This window comes from Schistocerca serialis, chromosome 3 (genome assembly GCF_023864345.2).
Source record: "Schistocerca serialis cubense isolate TAMUIC-IGC-003099 chromosome 3, iqSchSeri2.2, whole genome shotgun sequence".
Taxonomy (NCBI): Eukaryota; Metazoa; Arthropoda; class Insecta; order Orthoptera; family Acrididae; genus Schistocerca; species Schistocerca serialis.
Genome location: NC_064640.1, coordinates 848,205,223 through 848,221,014, shown reverse-complemented (window position 1 = coordinate 848,221,014; position 15,792 = coordinate 848,205,223). Strand labels below are relative to the sequence as shown.

Below are 15,792 nucleotides of genomic sequence, written 5' to 3'. Positions count from 1 at the left end.
GTTCATAATTATGCCAATTTTTTTAGATGTTTCCAGTTAGTCCCTTACTTAATGCTGAACTTCATGGCTGGGCACAAATACCATGCTGCTTTCTCTGTCAGGTACTAGTGGAAAATGTTTGTTGCTTCCATCTTGTGACCCAGCAGTGAAGTGTCCATTTCATTTTTCTTCTTACTTTTTTTCATTTTTTCTCTTTTTTTTCTTGTGTAGTTGACTGTGCTGAGTGCTTTTGCAGTGCAGTTTTTCTCTGTCATTGCAGATTAGCATGGAATGAAAGTAAACTCTCACTTCACATACTTCATTTTTCAAATCAAATCCTTGGAGGGTGTTTGTAAAACTTTACATTCACATTTGATTGAGGAATAACCAACAGTACAAAATGCCCTCCCATAGTGACTGAGTGACACACTTTAGGGATGTTACCCCACCTCTCTTCTCTGCTTCCACCTTTTCCCTGCCTCATCCCCTTGTCCAGATTCCTGTGATGAAACTTTCTTCCATCACCACCATTAAAGCTGGTATTCTCTGGGTGAGCACCTATGCACTAACATGAGATAATTACCTTTATTATTCAATTAAGCAAAACTCTGACAGAAATTGTCTTTCCAGCCAATAAAATTCATATTCTTGTTAATAAAAAAACAGTTTATTTTCTATTGGAATCAATTTACACCTGCAGTTGTTACACAACTCATCTTCAGTCTTAATTTCTTCATGTTTGTTTTTTTTCTGTGAAAAATTTCATTCTCTCTTTGTCAAACTAGTATTTGTATACCATGCTACTCCTAATTTCCTATAAACCATATTATAATTTTATCACTACTTTCATAACTTTTTATTCTATTTTAATAACAGCTATTAAACTCCACTATATCACTAAAACAACAATCACCCTTATGGCTGCATTCATTACTATGCAATGTTGGGTTTGAAACATTCCTTTTGTCCATATGTCAGAGCTTCTGTGGCATTGCATGCAATTCCATCCATGGCAGCAGTTGGAATGCACTACTCTTAGCAATGGCCAGTGTGCTACACAAATAATGTGATTTACTGCTCTGTAGATTCACTCTGAAGCATTATTAGTAGAACTGGATAACTTCTCGGCACTGCCACACTACCCAGTCAGTTGAAATAAGGGTTGCCAGCCTTGACTTGACCTGTGAGAGAGGGTTGAACTTCTCACTACTCCAGAGTCAATAATTGAAAACCCTGTACTTACCAAACTACTTTCAGGACAGATTCAGAGATATGAGCTCTGGACTGGAAAATGATAAATGCTGTCAGTTGAATACATCACCTCCAGCTGGCTACTGGCAGCTGTTGGCAATAATAACTAAACATTGCCACATTGATCTCACTGTCTAAAACACTGCTGTCCAGCTAACTAATGGCACTCCAGTCTGATGGAAGGGCTGTGCTTACCTAAGAAATGTACTTGCACATAAAAACACACTTGCCTGGAACACTGAAAAGTTAAAACTGAAATCCATACTCCTTCTGAGTCTGTTTTCTGTAGTATGAGAAGTAACTTGGTTTATCATGAAGCTATGCAGCTGGAAACTGGCTGAGACAACTAAGATAATGGACAGGAATAGTGCACATGAGTGGCTGAGAAACAATATGTTAAAAGTTGAACAACAGCAATGCACATTCACTCACCTTCATTCCTATGTCAGTAGCATACTTTCATGAAGAGTAGAGTTGACTGGAACTGACCCCGAATTAACTTTCACGTCTACTTTGCAGAATGTGGCAATAAGGTGTATGTGAAATATTCTTTACGCAGAAATAAAATGTTGTAATGTCAAATATTGTGTCAACATATCTGTAATGGTTTCACTTCTCACACAGGCATGTTGGAAGATATACATGTGTTATGAAAATTGTCATGAATATTAGACTGATTATGGAAATTTTGACTGAAAGGATTATATTTACAATGATACGTGTTGCAGACATGTTGACTGTGTTGGGTACTAATCAAAGACTCAACTGGCTGTCATTTACCCTGAGCCAAGCTGCAGCTCATCTGAGAAAATTTTGCTGATACCATGAATAATTATGTAAATTCCAGTTGTTGTATTTTAAAATATTATTATCCATTTTATTGCTGTTTTTGTAATGAGTTAGCAGTTCATTGCTGCTATATGCAAGCAGTATAGTGAAACTTCCTGACAGAGCACACTCTACTGCAGAGTGAAAATCTTATTCTGGAAGCAGTATAGTTTCTCCCAGTATTGTATCATCTGCTTCATTTCTTTGATTATGGTATACAATCTACTGGTTTCAGCATAGAAAAATCCTGGCAACTTTGCATCTGTCATTTAGCTGCAGATTTCATGTTCATAATGCGGTAAAGAACTGAGCCAGAAATTTTAAAGCTTTGTACTCCTTCTTTACTTACTGAATGTTTCCTCTCAGGATACTCTTGGTACACCCAGAGTTACAGATTTCACTCTCCTGATATGACTATATGATTGTAAATGCTCTGATCATCTTCTGTGGCTTTCCAACCTGTTTAATATATCCTTGAACTAGGAAGTCCCCATTTTAAGAATGCTGATGAACTGTATTTAGTTTCTTGTGTTTTGTTAAACTTCACCCAGTGTACATGAACCAATAATTACAAATGATTTGTTAGGAAATAAGTATAAGGTTTAATTGATTGAGATACAATGAATATATCTGATGACTATATTGTTCCAACTTATGTGGCCAGAGAATGTGAATCTTGAGGATAACCTTTCATGATACCTTCTCGCTAGATAATAAGGAACTTTAAATAAATCCTGCACATCCATCATTATTGAAAAAGTCAGTATGGTCCAAGGAGAAATGCAAGATCTTTTTCATCTACCATCATCACTGGAATTTTTCTTGTAATGGTTTGCAAATAGATGCAATTTGTAGTGCAATCATTTCTTCAGCATTTTTGTAATTAATCCCACATTTATTATTTTTATGTTTTTTTTCCCAAGCCATTGCCTGCAAATACAGCTTTGTTTCCTTATACTTTTACCACAAACAGTACAAATGGCAAAATACGTTTTAGATATATTAATTATTTCTAAATGTGTTGTGTACAAATTCCAGGTTCTTCAAGAAAACTAGATTTAGCTAAAGAGGAACTTTCACAATGCAAGAGCAGCTTAAAATTCCAAACTGAAGTGCTGAAGGATGCAGGGTGTAAGTACATTTTGGAGACCAATAAACAGGGTGTTAAAATTATTCCATATTTTGAGAGGTGCTGTTATAATGATTGTGTAACTGCTTCAGAAACAATATTATTTTTTTCCCCTAATGTTTTCCAGCAAATTAGATAACAATGCTGAAACAGCTGAAAGCTCAATAGAGAAAGTGCTAGTGAAGAGGCAAGATCAAAGGAACAACAGAAGAGGGACAAGAAAGAAGGAAAACCATTACCAAGGAATTTTTGAGTTTCACAAAGAGGATATTAGACATATTGTTAGGCATGTGATATTTGGTCAGTATATATACCTGAACAATTTTTCATTATGTTCACTCATGTGTTCTCTTTATTGAAGTACTTCCATTTCTTTACAAATTTTCCATTCTTTTAGTTGCAGAATTAAAGCCACATATTGCTGTAACATTACTGCCAGGATTGCCTGCATACATTTTGTTCATGTGCATTAGGCATGCCGACCGTCAAAATGATTATGAGAAAGTACGGTTACTCCTGACAGCAACTATCTACACCATCCAAAAAGTTACTAAGAAAGGCCATGATGATATTGATATAATGGTTTTGTGGCTTTCAAATACTGTGAGACTTCTGCATAGTCTGAAACAGTATAGTGGAGACAAAACATTCCAAACCGAAAACACATCACTACAGAATGAGCAGTGTCTGCAGAATTTTGATCTCACTGAATACAGAGAAGTTCTTTCAGATACAGCTGTAGAAATCTACCAGGTATGCTTTATATTTACTGCAATTTTGCAGCTGTTGTACAAACAACAGATTCCAGATGATGATAATTGGTAGTGGTAATGTAATCAATAGACAAAATTTGCTGCATTGACTGCAATCAAGAAGTGTAGCATGGCCTCCAATTGTTTCTCAAAAATACTCTGTGGAATTTATCTCATTTCTCAGTCCTAAGACCTCCTGCACACCAATTTCTACTTTCTTCTGAAACTCATATGTCCAGCCATTCAATACATCTCATTCTAGTTTGTTGCTATGAACCCACTGAAGAAATTTTCACTCTTGCCTATCAACACCTATAGTCTACTGCTTCCAGCCTAAAACACTACACCAGAGGTACTAATTACTTCTTCCATCAATTCTTGACATGTTAATCACCTTATCATCTCCATCTGCACTATTACACAAAGAGTAACTCCCCACTAATTCACCATAATTCTCCCTCAACAATCCCCTTACCCACCTTAATCCCTAATTTCTACACATTAAGAGAGAAGACTGTCAAGAGAACCAGTCATCAGCTGAGTTCTACGATTCTCAGAAGGTGGTTTTGGAACACAACAAGCACAGAACTCGTGATAGCCTAATCATTTGGACGTGATCCCATACAAAACGCTCAAAGAAGTCTGTAAAAAGTTATGGCAGTGGAGATATGGCAAAACTGATAGATTTTATGAATTTTTTTAGTAATTTTCCTGTACCAGTTTGTTGCTGACTACTGATGGCAGTGTGGCTGGTGATCATGTTTTAACATGCTACAGCTCACTGTAAACATTGCCCCCCCTGCAGGTTTGGGGTAAGAATAGGCCCAAGGTATTCCTGCCTGTCATAAGAGGTGACTGAAAGGAGTCCCTCCCCCTCAATGGGGTAGTTTGGGCCTGCATGCGGAGACGGACGGTTCAGTGACTTACATTTGTGGTCATTTTGGTTTTTTGCTTATTCTGGTTGTTTCCTTCCTTTGTTTGTTTTCTTTCTTTGTCCTTCTCCCTCTCTCACTGTCTTCCTTACTTTTTACCTTGCATCCTTCTCCTTGCCTTCTTCTCCTTTCTTTCTTGTCCACCCTATGGTCTCTGCCTCGGCGTTTGAGACAGTCTGTCCTTTCTCTCCCTCTCTCCATTTTTTTCTTATTCTTCTTTCCTCCCTGTGCGTGCCTGAAGGCAGATCCCCGTGTTTGCACACGTAGTCGGTGACGGGGTAAAGCATAATTCCCCGCCCTGGGTAGACAAGTTGGGCCCATGCGTAACCCCTGGTAAAGGCCAGGCCCGGGGAGGGGTGATTGCCCGAGCTGACACCTTCCGACCATGCCGATTGGTCCCTCCATCCGTTTCTCAGTAGGTGTGACCTGAGGTGTAAACATTCACCTAAGGCGGAAGCGCCCTCTGAGAGTGTCCCCATAAGAAAGGAGCGCGCCATCGGAGATGCTGGCAATCATGGGAGATTCATCCGCAATGGATTTCTCTTCTTCTTCTCTCTTGACTTCTGGCAAAAAACTGAAACTTGACCAGCCACCAGTGACAAAAGTACTACCACCTGCCCCAAAGTTCCTCGTAGTTTCTAGATCTGAGGGCAGAAAGGATTTTTCATCTGTCAACCCTTTCGTTATGCAGAAGGGCGTAGATGCCATAGCCGGACCTTGTAGCAGGATGTGTAACGGTACATTGTTGTTGGAAACTGAGAGCACCTTTCAGGCACAAAAGCTCCTTCAGGCCACACTCCTGTATATGTTCCCTGTCCTGGTGGAGACTCACCGCACTTTGAATTCGTTGCGTGGTGTGGTATCTACTAGATCACTCGACGAATTGACTGACGAGGAGCTTCAGTCTTTCCTCGCTGAGCAGGGCGTGACGGCTGTCCATAGGATCATGAAAAAGGTCGACAATGACCTTGTACTGACCTGGACACTTTTCTTGACCTTTGATAGTGTTCAGCTGCCATCGCGCATCAAAGCGGGCTATGAGGTTATTTCTGTTTGCCCCTATGTCCTGACACCTACGCACTGTTACCAGTGTCAGCATTTTAACCACACTCACCAGTCTTGTTGTAATGTGGTTAAATGCGTCACTTGTGGCAGAGATGCCCGTGAGGGTGATTGTCCACCTCCATCTCCTCAATGCGTGAACTTGTCAGGGTGACCATGCAGCATTCTCTCGCAACTGTCCCATCTACAAGGATGAACGCTGTATACAGGAAATTCAGGTCAAAGAGAAAGTGTCCACCTCGGCTGCTTGCAAGCTTTTTGCTAGTAGGAAGCCCACACTGCTCCCAGCGGGGAAATACAGTACCATCCTCGCCTCTCCTCGGCCTACCGGTGAGGTATCGACACAGACATGCGATCTGACCTTTAACACTACGGTCATCCGATCGGCCAGTGCTAAGATCGCCCGGTCAATGTCTCCTCTTCCTTCCATCACCCCTAAGACACAAGGACCTTCATCAGTTTCTGCCAAGACTAAGACCCAGAAGTCTGATGCACGGTCCTTCAAGGAGGAACCGTCCCATGAAGACTTCTTACGTACCCCAAACTCCCAGCCATTGACCAATACTTCGACTAAATGACCTCCCAAGAAGGCCCATAGGAAGAAAAGTTCTCCTTCTCCCTACGGCGCGTTTCTTCTCCTGCGCCACCCAGCAGTTGCCACCCCAGGCCGTCATCCATTTTGCCTGGCCGCATCACTGGTAGCCGAACATCTGGCCGTTCACCGGCGGAGGAAGCTCCCCCTTCCGACCATCTTAACATGGTGGCCAATGAACCTATTGAAAAAATGGACGATGACTCTCCTCCTATTGACAGCGGCAGCAGTGCTTGCTCGAAGCCAGGCCCTCAGCAGCCTTCGATGTGACCCCTTCTTGCTTCTCCTTTTTCTTCTCACGATGGCACTTCTTCATTGGAATATTTCTGGCATTCGCTCCAACTGCAAGGACTTAAAGTTGCTGGTACACTTGCACTGTCCACTTGTAGTAGCTCTCCAGGAAATGAAGCTACGCCCATGCGATCGTATTGACTTGGCACACTATACCTCTCTGTGTTTTGACCTACCCCCTGTGGCAGGTGTTCCGGCTCATAGAGGGGTTATGTTGCTGGTCCAGGATGATATCTACTATGATACCATCACATTGCACACCAAATTGCAGGCAGTTGCTATCCGATTTACTCTCCCCACTTTCACATTTTCCATTTGTACTGTTTACACTCCATTGTCGTCTGCCGTTACTAGGGCAGAAATGATGCAACTTATTGCTCAGCTACCTGCACGATTTTTGTTGACTGGAGACTTCAATGCCCACCATCCCTTTTGGGGCTCTCCAGCATCCTGCCCAAGAGGCTCCTTGTTAGCAGACCTTTTCAACCACCTCAATCTTGTCTGCCTCAATACTGGTGCCCCTACTTTCGGACACAAGTCACACTTATTCCCATTTTGACCTCTCTATATGTACTACCCAACTTGCATGTCGGTTTGAGTGGTACACTCTTTTTGATACGTATTCGATAGACCACTTCCCTTGTGTTATCCATCTCCTGCATCATACCCCATCTCCATGCTCAACTAGTTGGAACATCTCCAAAGCCAGTTTCTGGCTTGACTGTTGCGAATGACATCCTTGTGGCCCGTGAGGATGTCTCCAATGCCTTCGGCCAATTTTTCGCAGAGATTTCGAGCTCCGTTCAGTACCACCCTGCCTTCCTCCCCCGAAAACAGGCAGAGGAGGCAAGGCCACCCAACATCCACTCCTCAAATTACAAAAGTTACAATGTCTCATTCACCATGCGGGAACTCGAAAGTGCACTTGTCCGGTCACGATCCTCCGCTTTGGGGCCTGATTCTATTCATATTCAGATGCTAAAGAACCTATCTCCTGCGGGTAAACGTTTTCTTCTTTGTACTTATAATCGCATCTGGATTGAGGGTCATGTTCCCACATGCTGACGTGAATCTATTGTTGTGCCAATTCCTAAGCCAGGGAAGGACAAGCACTTTCATTCCAGTTATTGACCCATTTTCCTTACCAGCTGTGTAACGAATGGTTAACTCTCGTTTGGTTTGGCTGCTCAAATCTCGACGCCTACTTACCAATGTACAATGTGGATTTCGTAGGCGCCGCTCTGCTGTTGACCATCTGGTTACCTTGTCGACCTTCATTATGAATAACTTCTTGTGGAAGCGCCAGACAGTGGCTGTGTTCTTTGATTTGGAGAAGGCTTACGACACCTGTTGGAGGGCAGGCCTTCTCCGCACCATGCATACATGCGGCCTTTGTGGTCGCCTCCCTCTTTTCATTCATGCATTTTTAATGGATTGAAAGTTCAGGGTATGTGTGGGTATTGTCCTGTCCGACGCCTTTCGCCAGGAGAATGGGGTGCCACAGGGCTCAGTTTTGAGTGTCGCTCTCTTCGCCATAGCGATCAATCCAATAATGGATTGCCTCCCAGGTGATGTATCAGGCTCACTTTTCGTGGACGATTTTACCATCTACTGCAGTGCGCAGTGTACATGTTTTCTGTAGCGCTGTCTTCAGCGTTGTCTTGAGCGCCTTTACTCCTGGAGTGTAGCCAATGGCTTCAGTTTTTCTGCCAAGAAGACGATCTGTATTAACTTCTGGCGCTACAAAGAGTTTCTCCCACCGTCCTTAGATCTCGGTCCCGTTGCTCTCCCATTCGTGGAGACAACAAAATTTTTAGGTCTTACATTTGACAGGAAACGTAGCTGGTATCCACATGTGTCATATTTGGCTGCCCGTTGTACCCGTTCCCTAAATGTCCTCCGTGTTCTCAGCGGTACGTCGTGGGGAGCAGATCGAACTGTCCTACTTTGTCTATATCTGTCAATCATCCGCTCAAAGCTAAATTATGGGAGCTTTGTATACTCCTCTGCATGGCCAACCATCTTACGCCGCCTTAACTCTATACAACATCGCGGGTTACGTCTTGTGATCGGAGCATTCTATACTAGTCCCGTCGAGAGTCTTCATGCTGAAGCCGGTGAATTTCCACTAACCTACCGCCATGATATACTGCTTTGTCGGTTTGCCTGTCGACTATTATCAACACCTGAACACGCATCTTACAGTTCCTTTTTTGACGACTCTCTTGACCGTCAATACGGGTTGTATGTATCTGCCCTACTACCCCCTGGAGTTCGCTTTTGTCACCTCCTTCAGCAACTTGGTTTTCCATTCCCTGCAACCTTTAGAGTGGGCGAGAGCCAAATGCCACCTTGGCTCCTGGCTCAGGTTCGCGTTCACTTTGACCTGAGATCGCTCCCAAAGGAGGTTACACCAGCTTCGGTATACTGCTCACGGTTTGTCGAACTATGTTCGAAGTTCATTAATATGATCTTTATTTATACAGATGGCTCTGAGACCAATGACAGTGTCGGGTGTTCTTTTATTGTCGGGGCACACAGTTTCAAATACCGGCTCCATGGCCATTGTTCGGTCTTCATAGCTGAGCAATTTGCCCTCTATCAGGCTGTTCTTTACATCTGCCGCCACCCACATTCTGCTTATGTCATTGCTATGATTCCCTGAGCACCATCCAGAGCCTCAGTGATCCGTATCCGGTTCACCCTTTCGTGCACCGGATCCAACACTCTCTTCAGCAGCTGGCGGACGACGGTTCTCCTGTTACCTTTATGTGAGTTCCTGGCCAAGTCAGTATCCCTGCGAACAAAGCTGCAGATGCCGTGGCCCAGGCTGCGGTCCTCCAGCCTCGGATAGCTTCTTGTTGTGTGCCTTCATCTGATTTTAGCACGGTCATTTGTCAGCACATTTTATCGCTGAAGCATGCCGATTGGTCTACACTTACTGAAAACAAGCTTCTGGCCTTGAAACCTCTCCCCATGGCTTGGACGACCTCTTCACGCTCTTCTCGGCGGGAGGAGGTTGTTTTGGCCCGGTTTTGGATTGGATCAGCCACCGTCATCTGCTGACGGCTGCGCCGATGCCATTCTGCTCATGTGGGCAAGTGCTGACGGTACGCCACATTTTAATGTCCTGTCCGAATTTTGATACACTGCACATTGATCTTGGCCTGCCATGTACTCTGGATGAAATTTTAGCAGATGACCCAGGAGCAGCTGCTCGCGTTCTTCATTTTATCCACTTGACAAACCTGTCTAAGGACGTTTGATTATGCTGTTTTCTTTTAATTCCTTGCCTGTTAATGTGCCTTTTATAGTGATGTCCTTTTTAGTTGCTGTTTCAACATTGTGCCTCGCAGTGCATTCATAATTTAGTCTGGGCACCAAAGACCACTGTAGTTGTGCGCCCTAAAACCACAAAAAAAACCTGTAAATATTGCACTAAAATTATACCATTTCTCATAATATGTGGCCGGTGTGCAAATAAAATGGACGAAAAAATGTTTTTGTAGTGCTCTGTATACGATAACCAGAAACAAGTGTCAAGTGCTGAAATGGTCATCCACACTATGATCAACTCAAAAAAGCCATACAACTGTCTGTTTCGATTGCACATGCTCTGATGTGACATTGTCCCTGGTGGCACTATGGGCATGATGTTATTCACAAGTCAGTATTTTTCTTTGAAGATGTCTGTCAGGTACTGTGAAAGCAACATGGTGTATTCAGTATATGTTCTACTGGGCCATAAGAAATGTAAAATTCTCTCTAATAATTTGTGAGTAAAGTATGAGGGATTTGTGAGCAATACTTGACATATCAGTGCCATGGTGCACTGGTCAAGCATACCAGCTGGCAGTTTGTCAGCTCACATTTGATTCTTGCTGCTCTGTGCTTCTTTTCCCCCTTCATAATGATAAACTTTCAATTATAAAATTTTAAATACATTTAAACAGTTCAGTTTATATTTGTAAAATTAATATATTCAATTTGGTTAAGATTACTACACTTGTAAGTCAAAAGGTTGTATGTGGTGGTAATAAAGGGAATATATGAGGAAATTTAGTATGAAAGTGTATGAAGAGCATTGCATTTGCGTGTGTGACGTGCACAATGTGTTATTTGCTTTCCATGTTTGTTATTCATGAACAGTGATGCATGGGGTAGAGGGGATGAAAGATCTAGGACATTCATGCATTAACATAAAAGAAACAATGGAAATCATAAACATACAGGGTGGGCAGCAATCTGTTGTTATTAACTGATAATGCTGTGATGTACAGAAACTTTTCACTGTTGTGTGACTGTAATGGGATACAATATGCCTTTGACAAGATTTCTACTTAAGATACAATATTTCACTGCTTGTTTTCTTAAGAGGTGTGATGCAGTGATCTGTGGACATACATACATTCCAGAGAGACCACTGCATTGTACTTCTGAACAACCCCCCAGGGGGTCCACAACTCTTTTGTGGATACGTGCGTGGTGAGCACGGGGTCCCAAGCTATTGCAGCCTTCCTTCTTTCCAGGGCTGCATTTCCCTCCCCTTCCTCTCCTTTCTCCTTCCACCTTGACCTCTCCTCTCCCTCTCTTGGTGTCCTTGCTTATGTTGGCCCCCACTATCTTCCTGGTTATGTTGGTTTTGCAATTTAGCTTTGTTGCATAATCACCACCTCCTTTTGGCACGCCCTGGTCCCTCTCTGTGGTTTGACCTCCATTACTAAATTTCTCTTCCGTAATGTGAGCCATTTGGGGAAGAGCACCTTACCTAGTGTCTCCGACTTGTGCCCTTCTAGTACATTCCACCTTTACTTTCACGTCGTCGTCTGATGCTAGGGTGCATAGCCAGCACGGTAGCCAGCACGGTAGCCAGCCCGTGTGGTGGGGTCACTATGTACCCTTTTGGTTGAGCCCCCTGAACCCACAGGGATCACACTTCTGATACCTGAGCTGTGACCTCCTCATGCAAGCCTCAGAGTGGTTGCTCATCATCCTGGAGCATCGGAACTCCCGGCAGTGGCCGCCGTGCCAGACGGCCCTTGCTGTAGCTGGGTGCCGCCCGTGAGGAGAGCCCCTGATGGGAGTGGGTGGTATCGGGGCAGACACTATGCAAATGAAACATATATGGGTCCAGAACTCTGGCAGTTCTTCTGCAGCCGTCTCTCTACGTGGAACCGATTCTTCTAGTGCTGCTTCTCTTGCCCCTTCGGCCTTCCCTTCCATGGCTACACCCTGGGAAGAGGGTCAGGCCCGTCGGCTAGGGGCAAAGCCTTTCCCCGCTATCTGGTTTGCATCAGGACTGATGGGGATGCTTTCACCAATACCAAACCTTTATTCTTTGTGGAACACATTGAAGACAAGTTCGGCGAAGTGGACTCTCTGAGCAAGGTTCGGTCGGGTTTGTTGCTGATCAAAACTGCTTCAGCTGCCCAGTCTGCGGCCCTTCGTGCCTGTACCCATCTTGGCACAATTCCTGTGTTCATTACCCCCAACCAGTGTCTAAATATGGTTCAAAGTGTGATTTTTCACAGGGACCTCATCCTTCAAACTGATGAGGAATTTCTGGACAATCTCAGACGGCGGGGTGTTCACTTTGTTCGGTGTGTTCAGAAGGGTCCTAAGGACAATCACATTGATATTGGTGCCTTTTTCCTGGCCTTTGAAGAGGATACCCTCCCTGAGAAAGTAAAGATTAAGGTTTATTGATGTGATGTGAACCCATACATCCCACCTCCTATGAGGTGTTTTAAGTGCTTGCGTTTTGGACACGTCTTCCCGTTGTTCGCAGGCCCCTCTCTGTGGTGACTGTGGATGTCCACTCCATGAGGGGAGTCCCTGTGTTCCCCCTCCTGTGTGTGTTAATTGTCATAGAAATCATTCTCCACATTCACCAGATTGACCAGTATATAAGAAGGAAAAGAAGATACAAGAGTATGAGTCCCTTGATCGTTTAACCTACACAGAGGCTCGTAAGAAAAATACACATCTTCACCCTGTGTCCATGACATCTAGTTATGCTTTAGTTACATCTTCACCCCTTTCTCTCCCTTCCTTACCACAGTCCCAGACCCCTCTCCTCCTCCCCCCCCCCCCCTGTGGCTCCCAAACATTCTCCTCTGGGTGGTGCTCCCCCTCCCCAGCCAGAGAAGTGTCCCACTCCTTCGGCGTCTGCTGGTCAAGGGTACCCCTCCCGGGATGCCCCTTCCCGGCACCTTCCAGGCCAAAGGTTTGCTGCCATGCAACAAGCGCGAGAACCGTGGTCTGTCGGGCCGCAGGTCGCCCGATCTCTTTCTGTTCCCGATCTTGCTGCAGCTGGCTCCTTTATGCCACACAGCCCTCCTCGATCTCAAACAGAAAAGAAGAAGAAACATAAGTCCTGGGACAAACAGCTTCTGGTGTCACCAGAGGTCCCATCCCCGGCTTCACAACCAGATTCTGACCTGTTGTTCATGGATGTCGCCCCCTCCTTGTCGGTGATGGGTGGTGACCCGGTGGTATGACTTACTTTAGCCTGTTCAACCCCCATTTAAATCATCATTCTGTGGTTATCCAATGGAATTGTAATACTACACTCACCTTCTGGAATTGAAATCCCTTATTTCGTCTTACTGTGCAGCTTGTGTGGTTCTACAGGAATCTCATTTTAGTGACGCTCACTCACCGACCCTCTGTGGGTTCAGTGTTTTCTGTCGAAATCGGGTCAGACCCTTGCGGGCCTGTGGTCGTGTTTGTACATTGGTCCGTATGGACACTGTGGATTCCTCTTCAAACTACATTGGAAGCGGTTGCTGTTAGGGTCCACCTGGACTCTGAGGTCACAGTTTGCAATCTTTATCTCCCTCCTGACAGGACTCTTACACCTGCTGCCTTAACTGCCCTTCTTCAGCAACTTCCTCCTCCCTTCCTCCTTCTGGGGGATCTTAATGTTCATCATCCTTTGTGGGGCAGTGCATTTCCATCTAGACGAGGTCTTCTTTTAGATCAGTTTATTACAGACCACAACTTGTGCCTTCTTAATGATGGCTCCCCTACTCATTTCAGTGCTGGTCACGGTACCTTTTCTGCCGTTGATCTTTCTCTTTCTTCTCCCTCTCTCCTCCCTTCATTACACTGGTCACCACACGACGACCTTTGTGATAGTGACCATTTCCCATTGATTCTCTCTCTCCTTTCCCGCTCCTCGACGGACAGGTTACCTCATTGGTCTTTCCAACATGCCAATTGGCCTCTATACACTGCACAAGTTATTTTTTCTCCCTGTTTGTGAGATTTTATTGATGATGTCCTATGTGACAAGTCTGACAAAATTGTTCACGCTGCTAGACTTGCTGTACTGCGCTCATGCGGACCATTTTGCCGCCAGCAAGTCCCGTGGTGGAGTACGGCCATTTCCATTGCCATCGCCATCTGTAATCACCGTCAAGCAAGTCCTGTGGTGGAGTACGGCCATTGCCATTGCCATCTGTGATTGCCATAGAGCTTTGTAGCACCTTAAGGGCCACCCATCTGTTGCCAACCTTATTAGCTTTAAATGTCTTTGTGCTAAAGCCCATTTACTTAATCAAACAGAGCAAACGGATATGTTGGGAACAATTTGTTTCTTCCCTCAGTTCTACTGTCCCTATGTCATGGATGTGGGCTACACTTTGCTCTCTCCAAGGTTGTCATCGGCAGTCCACCCTCCCAGGCCTTCACCTCCCAGATCGCCTTTGTACGGACCTATTGATTCTTGCATAACATCTTGGGACCCATTTTGCAATGGCATCAGCATCAGCCTCCTATCCGGCTGCTTTCCTTCACCGGAAACAGTGTTCCGAAGCTTCCATCTTATGTTTTACCCCTTGTCAGTCAGAATCTTACAACGAACCTTTTACTGAATGGGAATTTCTTTCCGCATTTTCTTCTTCTCATGATACGGCTCCTGGCCTAAACTCCATTCATAACCAACTGCTTCAACATCTCTGTGCTCCACAATGGCAACATCTTCTCTGGGTGTTTAACTGTATCTGGCTCCAGGGTGACTTCCCTTCTCAGTGGAGGGATAGTATGGTGGTTCCTGTCCTTAAGCCTGGTAAGAACCCCATATTTGTTGACAGCTATCAGCCAATTATTCTGACTGATGTTGTTTGCAAGTTACTTGGACAGATGGTAGCCCATCGGCTCAATTGGGTCCTCGAATGTCGGGATCTATTGTCTCCTTACCAGTGTGGCTTCAGAGAGGGACGGTCTCCGATCGATCATTTACTTCACTTGCTATCTGCAGTTCGGCAGGCTTTTTCCCAGCACCACCATTTGGTTGCAGTATTTTTTGACCTTTGCACGGCCTATGACATGGCCTGGTGCTATCACATCTTACTTACACTTCATCAGTGGGGACTTCGGGGCCCACTCCCAATTTTTATCTGCCAGCTCCAGTTCCATCGGTCATTCAGGGTTCGGTTTGCTACTGTTTTTAGTTCTCCACAGACCCAGGAGACGGGCATCCCACAGGGTTCTGTCTTGAATGCACTTCTTTTCCTCATTGCTATCGATGGACTTGTGGTCTCTGTCGGTCCTTTGGTTGCCCCTGCCCTGTATGTGGATGATTTCTGCATTTGGGTTAGTTCCTCTTCGATGGCCTCTGCAGAGCAGCAGCTCCAGGGAGCTATAGGGCGTGCCTCTGCATGGACAGTCTCACACGGGTTTCAATTCTCTCCTTTAAAATCGTGGGTGGTCCACTTCTGTCGCCGTACTACGATCCACCCTGATCCAGAGCTCTATCTCACTGCACAACGATTGCCTGTGGTTCCACAGTTTCATTTCCTGGGTCTTCTTTTTGACAACAAGCTCACTTGGCTGCCTCATATCAGACTTCTGAAGGAGGATGTTTCTGTGAGCTCAATGTCCTTCACTTCCTTGGGGTGCGGACTGCTCCATCCTTCTCCGCCTTTATCGGGCTTTAGTGCTGTCTCGCTTTGACTATGGTTGTCAAGTTTA

General features: G+C 44.7%; 1 protein-coding gene across 1 annotated transcript in view; it reads left to right on the top strand.

Annotated features, from left to right (window-relative positions):
* Nucleotides 1-15,792, top strand: part of LOC126471260 (unconventional myosin-Va-like) — a 168,864-nt gene that overhangs the window by 57,823 nt on the left and 95,249 nt on the right. The gene's annotated exons all lie outside the window — the stretch shown is intronic.